We start from the raw sequence: 11,019 nt of genomic DNA on the forward strand, positions 1-11,019 counted from the left end.
GCAAAAGGCACTCCTTAGAAGAATGAGGGACCTTTCATGAAGTGTCAGACAAAAGATGTGCTCTCTAATCTAACTTGATGCGGGTGGTGCTGATGTAATTTTGCTTCAAAAAAAAAAATTGTCTTAATAATCATGTTCTTCTATAATTGTAAAGTTGACTAAGTGGAACTCATTTCATGTTCATGTTGTAGGTGCTTCGGGTGGTTCATGTATTCTTTGGAACCATAAATCTTGCACTGCTATATATTCAGTCTTTTCCTAACTAGTGGCAAGTAGTTGTTACTAATTTTGGTATGTCATTCACAGTGCTCAATATATATGGCCCTACTTCTACATTTGATGATAAGACAAAACTTTTGGATTCCTATTCTTAGGCCATTTCCAACATTCAAGATGATAAATTTATTGTGCCTGGGGATTTCAATGGCATTCTATCTCGGGATGAGAAAAATGAAGGTATATTCCCCCTCTTCATAAAATGATAAATTTTCTAATTTTGTGAATAATAACACCCTTATTTATATCCCTCCTTCTAAAGGGGCAATTACATGGACCAATAAGGGACAAGAATTTCACCAAATTACTAGAGACTTGATAGGTTTCTTATTTCTCATGATTGATTCCTTTCAAATATTAATATTAATTCAGAAATCCTCACTTTGGTTGCTTCAGATCATTTTTCCATTTCTCTATGTATTGAATCTAAGAGGAGTCCCAGTGGTAGTAAACCATTTTTTAAGTTTAAGCATATGTGGTTTAGGCACTTGGATTTCTTGTCACTACTCAACCAATGTTGTCTGCTCCTTTTGTCAAGGAATCTAGAATGTATCAATTTCACATGAAGCTTAGATAGGGTTTACTTAGCTACCTGGAGCTAACAGAGTAGACAGTTCGATCCCACGACGAAAGGTGAGAGAGATTTGGCAGTTGGCAACTTTGTACTAGCCAATGCTGCAAATTTTAGCATCACCCAAGATGGCAATGTAAAATAAAAATGGAATGTGATCTCCAAAAAGTGAGAGAGGTTATTGTAGGTCTCTACAACATGGTCTTGTAGGAATTGGATTTGCATCCATACCTTGCACGAGCTCCAAGATATGCCCTGTCAAAGATCGCAGCCCTATGGGATTTAGTGACCCTTGGGGACATTTTGGTTCAGCATGCCCGAGAATGTTCGAGCACTAAAGGGGATAGGACGAGGTTGAGGATAAGGTTTACCCAGCCACCCAAAGCTAACGGAGCAGACAGATCGATCCCACGATGAAAGGTGAGAGAGATTTGGCAGTTGGCAACTTTGTACTAGCCAATACTGCAAGTTTCAGCATCACCCGAGATGGCATTGTAAAATGAAAATGGAATGTGATCTCCAAAAAGAGAGAGAGGTTATTGTAGGTCTCTGAAACATGGTCCTGTAGGAACTAGAATCACATCCATACCTCGCACGAGCTCCAAGATATGCCTCGTCAAAGATCGCAGCCCTATGGGATTTAGTGATCCTTGGGGACATTTTGGTTCGGCATGCCCGAGAATGTTCAAGCACTGAAGGGGGAAAAACGAGGTTGAGGATAGGATTTACCTAGCCATCTAGAGCTAACAGAGTAGACAATTCGATCCCACGACGAAAGGTGAGAGAGATTTGGCAGTTGGCAACTTTGTACTAGCCAACACTACAAGTTTCAGCATCACCCGAGATGGTGTTGTAAAATGAAAACAGAATTTGATCTACAAAAAGTGAGAGAAGTTATTGTAGGTCTCTACAACACGGTCCTGTAGGAACTAGAATCGCATCCATACCTTGGACAAGCTCCAAGATATGCCCCGTCAAAGATCGCATCCCTATGGGATTTAGTGACCCTTGGGGACATTTTGGTTCGGTGTGCCCAAGAATGTTTGAGCACTAAAGGGGGCAAGACGAGGTTGAGGATAGGGTTTACTCGGCCACCCAGAGCTAATAGAGTAGACAGTTTGATCCCACGACGAAAGGTGAGAGAGATTTTGCAGTTGGTAACTTTGTACTAGCCAACACTGCAAGTTTCAGCATCACCCGAGATGGCATTGTAAAATGAAAATGGAATGTGATCTCCCAAAAGTGAGAGAGGTTATTGTAGGTCTCTGTAACATGGTCCTTTAGGAATTGGAATCGCATCCATACCTCGCACGAGCTTTGAGATATGCCCCATCAAAGATCATAGCCCTATGGGATTTAATGACCCTTGGGGACATTTTAGTTCGGCGTGCCCAAGAATGTTCGAGCACTGAAGGGGGTAGGATGAGGTTGAGGATAGGATTTACCCAGCCACTCGGAGCTAATAGAGCAGACAGTTTGATCCCACGATGAAAGGTGAGAGAGATTTGGTAGTTGGCGACTTTGTACTAGCCAACACTACAAGTTTTAGCATCACCAGAGATGGCATTGTAAAATGAAAATGGAATGTGATCTCCAAAAAGTGAGAGAGGTATTGTAGGTCTCTGCAACATGGTCCTATAGGAACTAGAATTGCATCCATACCTTGCACGAGCTCCGAGATATGCCCCGTCAAAGATCGCAACCCTATGGGATTTAGTGACCCTTGGGGACATTTTGGTTTGGCGTGCTTGAGAATGTTCGACCATTGAAGGGGGTAGAACGAGGTTGAGGATAGGGTTTACCCAGCCACCCGGAGCTAAAGGAGTAGACAGTTTGATCCCACGACGAAAGGTGAGAGAGATTTGGCAGTTGGCAACTTTGTACTAACCAACACTGCAAGTTTCAGCATCACCCGAGATGGCATTGTAAAATGAAAAAAGAATGTGATCTCAAAAAAATGAGAGATTTTATTGTAGGTCTCTACAACACGGTCCTGTAGGAACTAGAATCGCATCCATACCTCACATGAGCTCTGAGATATGCCCCGTCAAAGATCACAGCCCTATGGGATTTAGTGACCCTTGGGGACATTTTGGTTTGGCATGCTTGAGAATGTTTGAGTGTTGAAGGGGGAAGGACAAGGTTGAGGATAGGGTTTACCCGGCCACCCAGAGCTAACAGAGCAGAAATTTTGATCCCATGACGAAAGGTGAGAGAGATTTGGCAGTTGGCAACTTTGTACTAGCCAACACTACAAGTTTCAGCATCACCCGAGATGGAATTGTAAAATGAAAATAGAATGTGATCTCCAAAAAGTGAAAGAGTTTATTGTAGGTCTCTACAACACGATCCTGTAGGAACTAGAATTGCATCCATACCTTGCACAAGCTTTGAGATATGCCCCATCAAACATCGCAGCCCCATGGGATTTAGTGACCCTTGGGGGACATTTTGGTTCGGTGTGCCCGATAATGTTCGACCGCTAAAGGGGGCAGGATGAGGTTGAGGATATGGTTTACCTAGCCACCCAGAGCTAATGGAGCAGACAGTTCGATCCCACGACGAAAGGTGAGAGAGATTTTGCAGTTGGCAACTTTGTACTAGCCAACACTGCAAGTTTCAACATCACCCGAGATGGCATTGTAAAATGAAAATGGAACGTGATCTCCAAAAAGTGAGAGAGGTTATTGTAGGTCTCTGCAACATGGTACTGTAGGAACTAGAATTGCATCCATACCTCGCACGAGCTCCGAGATATGCCCCGTCAAAGATTGTAGCCCTATGGGATTTAGTGACCCTTGGGGACATTTTGGTTCAGCGTTCCCGAGAATGTTCAAGTGCTGAAGGGGGCAGGACGAAGCTGAGGATAGGGTTTACCTAGCCACCCGAAGCTAACAGAGCAAATAGTTCGATCCCGCGACGAAAGGTGAGAGAGATTTGGCAGTTGGCAACTTTGTACTAGCCAACACTGCAAGTTTTAGCATCACCTGAGATGGCATTGTAAAATGAAAATGGAATGTGATCTCCAAAAAGTAGGAGAGGTTATTGTAGGTCTCTACAACATGGTCCTGTAAGAACTAGAATCACATCCATACCTTGCATGAGCTCCAAGATATGCCTCATCAAAGATCGCAGCCCTCTAGCATTTAGTGACCCTTGGAGACATTCCGGTTCGGCATTCCCGAGAACGTTCAAGCGCTAAAGTGGATAGGAAGAGGTTGAGGATAGGGTTTACCTAGCCACCCGGAGCTAACGGAGTAGACAGTTCGATCCCACGACCTTTTTTCCACTAAGTTGCAAATTTGAGCAACTTTTACAACTTTCAACAATGCAACTTTGCACAAAAAGTGCAATTTTTACATTTTTCACTTGATTCCAATTCTATGAATTAGAAAAGGTTTGGCAACAGTAAAACCTCAAAGGAATATAGGAATATAGATATTTTTATGGTTATTTCCTAAAATTTGCTAAATTGTTGCAAAAGTTGCTAATGCAACTTTGCAATTTTTGCATTGACAACATTTCGGTGAATTATGCATTTTGACTTGGAGGGTATGGAAACTGAAAGGTGTTGATGGGAACATGCTAGATAGGGTAGAAAAAACCTATTAAATCCTAAAAACATCTTAAGTTGACTGTTTGTAGGATTTTCCCATCAGGAACTAGAAGGGTCACTTGGCACATTGTTACAAATTTGCTCATTTTGGGTTGTTACTTGGGTCCATCACCCTATCCTCTACATCAGGATTGATCCTAGGTTATGGGTGGATAGAAAAGACCTATAAAGGTATTAAATAATGTAATAAGGCCATCAAAGCCCTAAAAGATGTAAAAGGCACTAAAAGTGCAATATTTTGTAAAATTGCCAACATTGGCAATATAAGCCAAAATGGGCTTAATCAAGTCATGTAAAGGATCCAAAGGGAGGTTTCATTTGATTTTGAGAGTCTAAATGAGTTTAAAACCTCATTCCCACGTGTGGGAGACAAGTTTGGGTAGTCGAAATTGATTTCTTCAAAGGTGGATTTAGTGTTTTCTCTAAACAAGAGTTTCATTTTACATTGGAAGTCATCTAATATAACCAAAGTGAAGGTGTTTGAACCATTTTGGGATTCTAGAGATGTTTCAAAGTAATATTTCTAGAAATCCCTAGGGTAAAGGGGCTAGAAAGGAGGGTATGCAAACTTGCCTAGGGCTAGATTTCTATGCTCCTTTCAAACACTTATTTGCTAATTTCATTGCCTAGCTGGGTAAGCAAACTCGCCTAGGGCCTCTTGGGAAAAAAAAAAACACCTCTGCAAAACAAGGCCAAAATAAATATTTACATTGTTTATATAGTCTATTACTTGATTCCAAAAGGCCATCATTGTTCCACCATTGGAATTCAAGTTATAGAGGTTTCTTTGCTGATTGCTTTGTACAGACCAGTGAACTGACAACTTTAAAAAGATTTTTCAAACTAGTAAAGAAACTAATCAAAAAAACTCCTAATCTTTACCAAAGCATCTAAATTCCATACACTATCAAACCACATAAAAATAGCAAGCCTATCAATCCATTAAAGGTGTGGATGAAGGGTGAAATCATAAAATTGTAATCAAAATGTTTAGTTTGCTCTTCATTCCAATGCCAAAATTCGTGCAAAAGCATGTGCCAACCCTCAAACTGACTTGGATTGGTCTTAAATACCTCTTACCCACATGAATCAACAGATCTCATAGGTTTCCAACTGGTTCTTGAAGCCCTTATAAAGTTTTAGCACTTTTTGTTAATGTTGTCAAGCAACTTTGCAAACTTGCAAAGTTGCCAAGTGCAACTTTTGCACTATTGTGCATTTAATGGTTCCATGACCTCAAACATGGTTAAATGAACCTATTTCCATGTAATTACAACTTTTAACATTTTTTCCATCTTTCCCATCCTCCTGGGGTCTTGGTCAATGTTTGACCATTCTAGGCTCTAACAAGCAATTTAAGCAATTTTGCCAACATAGAAGCAACTTGGGAACTCAAACACAACAAAAACCTATTTAAAAACACAACTCACACACTTGGGGCTTTATCACATAGCCCTTATTCATGTGGTTTGGCCAAGACCACTACAAGTCAAAAATGATTTAGGAAACTTGGCATATTTTCTAGGTGCTCTTGCACCAACAAAGCTCAAAGCCAATGGGTAGAAGTCAATAGTAGGAAGAAGAAGTTGTCGACTGCTAGCTTCTTTTTTAACATGGTTACTAAGAGAAAGTAAAAACCTAATGTGGAAGGTAAGAATTATTGTTTGGGTAGGAAGAATAATAAAGAAATAAGAGAATTGGCAAGTAAAGTTGATATAGTAAATGGGAGACAGTTCACCATCTAGGAGAGTTGTAACAAAAGTTATAAAGGAATATCATACCATAAAATATTAGAGGATTGAATGCTCCTCATAAGAAGGATATTTTGCGGAATGTGGTTTGGTAACCCAATTTGAACATTTGGAGGGACCCTTGTGGAGAAGGGTGGGTATTTAGTTTAATGGCTTGAATCTATTCTTGAAACAAGTCATTTGTTGAATGTTTATTACTTCTTGGGGATCTAGTTTGACTCCTCAAATCATTGGTATCAAATCTAGTAGATCTATTGAGGGTGCAAAATTAGTTACTTGTGTTGTAGATTGTTATATTGAGAAGATGCCTCCAAAAAAAAAATTTAGAAGGAGATACAAGAGCTGATATAAGCTACTAAAATAATGGATAGAGAATTGAGGAAACAAAGAGACTAAGATGCAATAAGGTAAAGAGAAGTGAGACAAGTAAGCAAGTAAAATGCAACCATCTCGGAAATCTTGGAAGCTTTGGAAAGGATTCCTACGAGGGATGTGCATGAAGAACAAGAAAGTGATGCTTAAGCACTTGAGAATCCTAATGGAGAGGATGGAGGGGACTTAGATCTTGAAGAAAGAAGGATGATAAGGTTGTTGAAGATATTTCAATGTGGTAGAAGAAAGAAAATAACTGATTTCCATATCTATCATGGCAAGATAAATAGTGAAGAGGTTTTGTGGTTGATATATTCCCAAGAGAACTATTATAATTATATATAAGTGAAGTAAAAAAAGGTAAAGCTATACAAAACATAGCTAAGAGGGACAACATTGACATGGTGGAGTAGTGTAATGGAAAAGAGGTTTTGTAAGGGTGGAACAAACATGACCAAATGGTGAAGGACGTGCCTCTTCCATCAAATAATACAATCCAAAAATAGAGGATAAGGAATAACTTGAAAGAAAAGGAGATGGGATTGATGACCTGCATAGAGGAATTTCACAAGTTGAGCATAAGAGGTGGATTAGAGCATAAAGTTGAAAATGTTGCAAGGTATCTCAATGGGCTCATATAAAACTTACAAAATGGGATTACCTTGATTTTTCCTAAGACACTTAGAGATAGTTTCCAATTGGCTATAAGTGCATAAGATATGGTCAATAGGAAGAAAGAGAGACAAGAAGGTGGTAGAGGAAATGCAAACAGACGAAGGGGAAGAAAAACCAATAATATGGGAAGAAATGATAGTTTAGTTTCATATGAAATGGTGAACAATTTATATTTGGAATGGTCACCACATAATAGGCCGTATATAGCATCACATGTAAGTAGTGATGATTTTCTTAAAAGATAGATGACTATGAGTATCACATGTATAGAGCATCTCCATTAAAATATGTTTGCTGGTGTAAACCTATGAGGAATAGTTGGTCCCAATTCAGTTGTGTGTAAATATTAAGAATGTGACCAATTAATGTGACAACCTCATCATATTTCACTTGAACAAACTTGTGCGTCAACTTTATTAGCCCTCTTCTTTGGTGACCTACAAATGAAGAATTAGCACAGTAAAAAATCTAAGATAAGATTTTTAAAATGGGTCCTATTAAAGAATCTAATATAAATTCAAATAATGTATCTAGATTCTAAACAAATAAAAACTAAATCTCATCACTTACACATCATAACAATACGATCCACCTTAGTCATGTGATAGCCTTGGGGAAGAGGTTGTAACATTGTATTTGGATCCAATTGATCACTTTTTATCTCTCTCCCTCTCTCCCTATTCAATCTAATGAGCCAACTGGATCTACTCGACATTTTAATGTCTCAAGTATTGCCTCATGGTCTGACTCGCAAAATTTTCAAAGAATCTTATTATGTGGTTTTCCACCATATTTTATCAAGTGGACATTTGATGTGACAACAAGGTTTGAATAATGAAGAATCCTCCTCTCTATTTGCCAATCCTCAAATAACCACAAGTTAGGATTCTTCATAGGATATCGTCTAAGCCATGTGCCTATTACAACGACCGCACCGACATGGTACTCTAAACCTTCACCATCTATAATCGAGTGATCCAATTTTTGTTTGGCTTCAACACAACAACACAAATAATAATATGTCCTTTCTTCATTGTCTTCAGGTGCAATAACAGCAAAAACATGGCCTCCAATGACAAATGTACAAAATGCGGTCATTAATTCAGAAAATACTTAGGTAAAAGTTATAAAGTTACATATTGAAATTAAAAGATATATAAATATATATATATATATATATATATATATATATATATATATATATATATATATATATATATATATATATATATATATATATATATATATATATATATATATATATATATATATATATATTACCAGGTTCCACTAGATTTGACAAGTGGTCAAAGTCAATAGACGGATCCATCTCTACCATTTCCAGTGCTTGTGGGGGACGATAGGTGTCAATTGGGTCCAACACTCGTATATCCCATTTGTCCACCCATTCAGTTGACTCACAGTCATCCCAATTTTTCTCTGCATATGATGGACAATAGCATGCCATTTTTTGTGTGTGGATACTCCATGAACCTGCATCAGAGCTTCTAAAAGAGTGTAACTCACTAGATCTTGTTAGTGTGCAACAGTCCTGATATAGTGCAATGTTAGTATTATTTATCAACCAAAAAAATCTACAAACTGTAGACTCACCTTCCTTACCTGGACCCATTGTAGTGTTACACCATTGGACGATGGATTTTGCATCTCTCAATATTGCTCCATCTTTGTACTTTAGTTCTTCACAAGCCAAGGCTCTTTTAATGCATTTGCCTGCACCATCGTGCTCTCCCTTACCATGACCAGCCTCTCTGAAATTTTACATAGATTGAATTCTACACAACCTGTGCATCCTGCTCAACCAATAGAACATCTGTGCATTCTTAAATTGAGATGCACAATTGTCTGACCAAATAATGTGCTGACGAGATGATATGCCCCTGTTACCCAAATCTCCATAAAATAGTTGAAAACAACCATATACGAACTCCGTAGAATGTGATCGATCATAGCTGATGTAAAAATGGTACTCCCTCAAAATCTTCCTATCATCCTCTATACTTGTAGGTGAATGCATGAATGTTATGTGAACAAATATGGAAACTTGTTGAGATGTATAATACTTTGCTTGCAACTCATTTTGTGGTTGTAGTGTGTAGTTCTCTACAAAATCTACAATCGAAACAATGGTATCCAATGGAAACATATCCTTGTACAACTTGAATTACAAATCCAACCATCGAGCTCTAAGGGTATGCCTTGCATACTCGTAAATAATCTTTTCACGAAAAATCTTCATGAACTCATACAGTGGAATCTTTTCAATGACTAGATCACATATTTTATCATGTTTCCCATCTTTTAGAGCATATGTCACTGTCTTGAATTTTTTGTAATCTACTATTTCATTTCCAATTGCATGCGTACTATCCATATGTTGACAAGTTGATAAAAGTTGCAAAGAACCACAAAATAAGCACGTACCATCCAAGAATGATGTCTTGTAAAATTGTTGGCCATCCCCTATTTCACATAAAATGTTGGATATGAATTCCCTTGAAGATCTTGGTGGCTCTTTTATGTCACAATCTTGCAAAACAAACTGAGAATGCAAAACTACGCATATATGCCTAAAAACATCAAAATGGTCAAAAAATTCAATATGTATCCTACAACAACAAGTTGTGCATGTTTGATTTATCTTCACATAAAAAAGTTTACCCATCTCAAAAAATCTTTGACTTATTTGAATTTGAGGATACATACCAATAAATTTTGCAAAAAATTGTGTCTGAGTTGAGTCCAAAAAATGTTTCGCATGTGGCTCGCAATTTCGGCTACCAATCCTCCTTCTTACAACATCTCTTTGATTAGGAGAAACACGTGTATTATTTTTCCAAAAATCTTCGATCAATGATTTCAAGGCTTCACTAATTTCTTTATCCTTTCGCGGTAGTCTACCGCTAAATGTCCATAACTCATTTTTTGTTGGATCTTCTAATCTCTCACGCCTTAGCATGGCTCTCCTTAGGGTACCTCTACCAATTTTTAATGTTTTGCTTGTCTTTCTCATGAGTCAAGCTTTCTTCATTTGGCTACTTACTATTGTCGATGTGAGTACTCGTCTTGTGATATTACTATCTTTGGTGCGTGATTTAGAACTCACTTTGTCATAAGCACTCATTAGATTCTTTACAATATTTTTTTCATTTGAATCGTCCATCGTTCTTAGCCCAAGAATCTTCATGATAGGCCTAAATTTCAAATTTCTCATCATTTCAACAAATAATTGGCATTGACCTGTAATATTTAATTCTTCAAAAAATAATCTCCACATACTATTAACTTTTCTTTGACAAGTACGCTTGCTAATCTTGTCAAGCATTGATTTCAAAATGTTAGTATCAATATCAATCAAATATTTTGGTCTTCTAAAACGAATTCTAGAAGGTGTTCTAATCTCTTCAATTCTCTCAACATTTTGAACATCAATATAAGGTTGAGTGTATTGCGTACCTTGAACCGAAGATGATGTGCCTTGGCAATAAGATGTAAAAGATGGAGTATCACCTACTTGATGTGTTGATGTTGTACTTTCAACATGACATGATGGAGTGTGTATATCGTCAAATCTACAAATCAGTGTCTCTTCGACATGAGAGGATGATATGCCTTCAACATTGGAAGATGGTACTCCAACATTGGAAGATGGTGTAGTGGACGATATGACTCCAACATTGGAGGATGGTGTAGCTTCACAATTCAATTGTCTTCTTGAGCATAACAATCGCATTCGT

This window comes from Cupressus sempervirens, chromosome 5 (assembly GCF_028749045.1).
Source record: "Cupressus sempervirens isolate cs-2001-9-10 chromosome 5, ASM2874904v1, whole genome shotgun sequence".
Taxonomy (NCBI): Eukaryota; Viridiplantae; Streptophyta; class Pinopsida; order Cupressales; family Cupressaceae; genus Cupressus; species Cupressus sempervirens.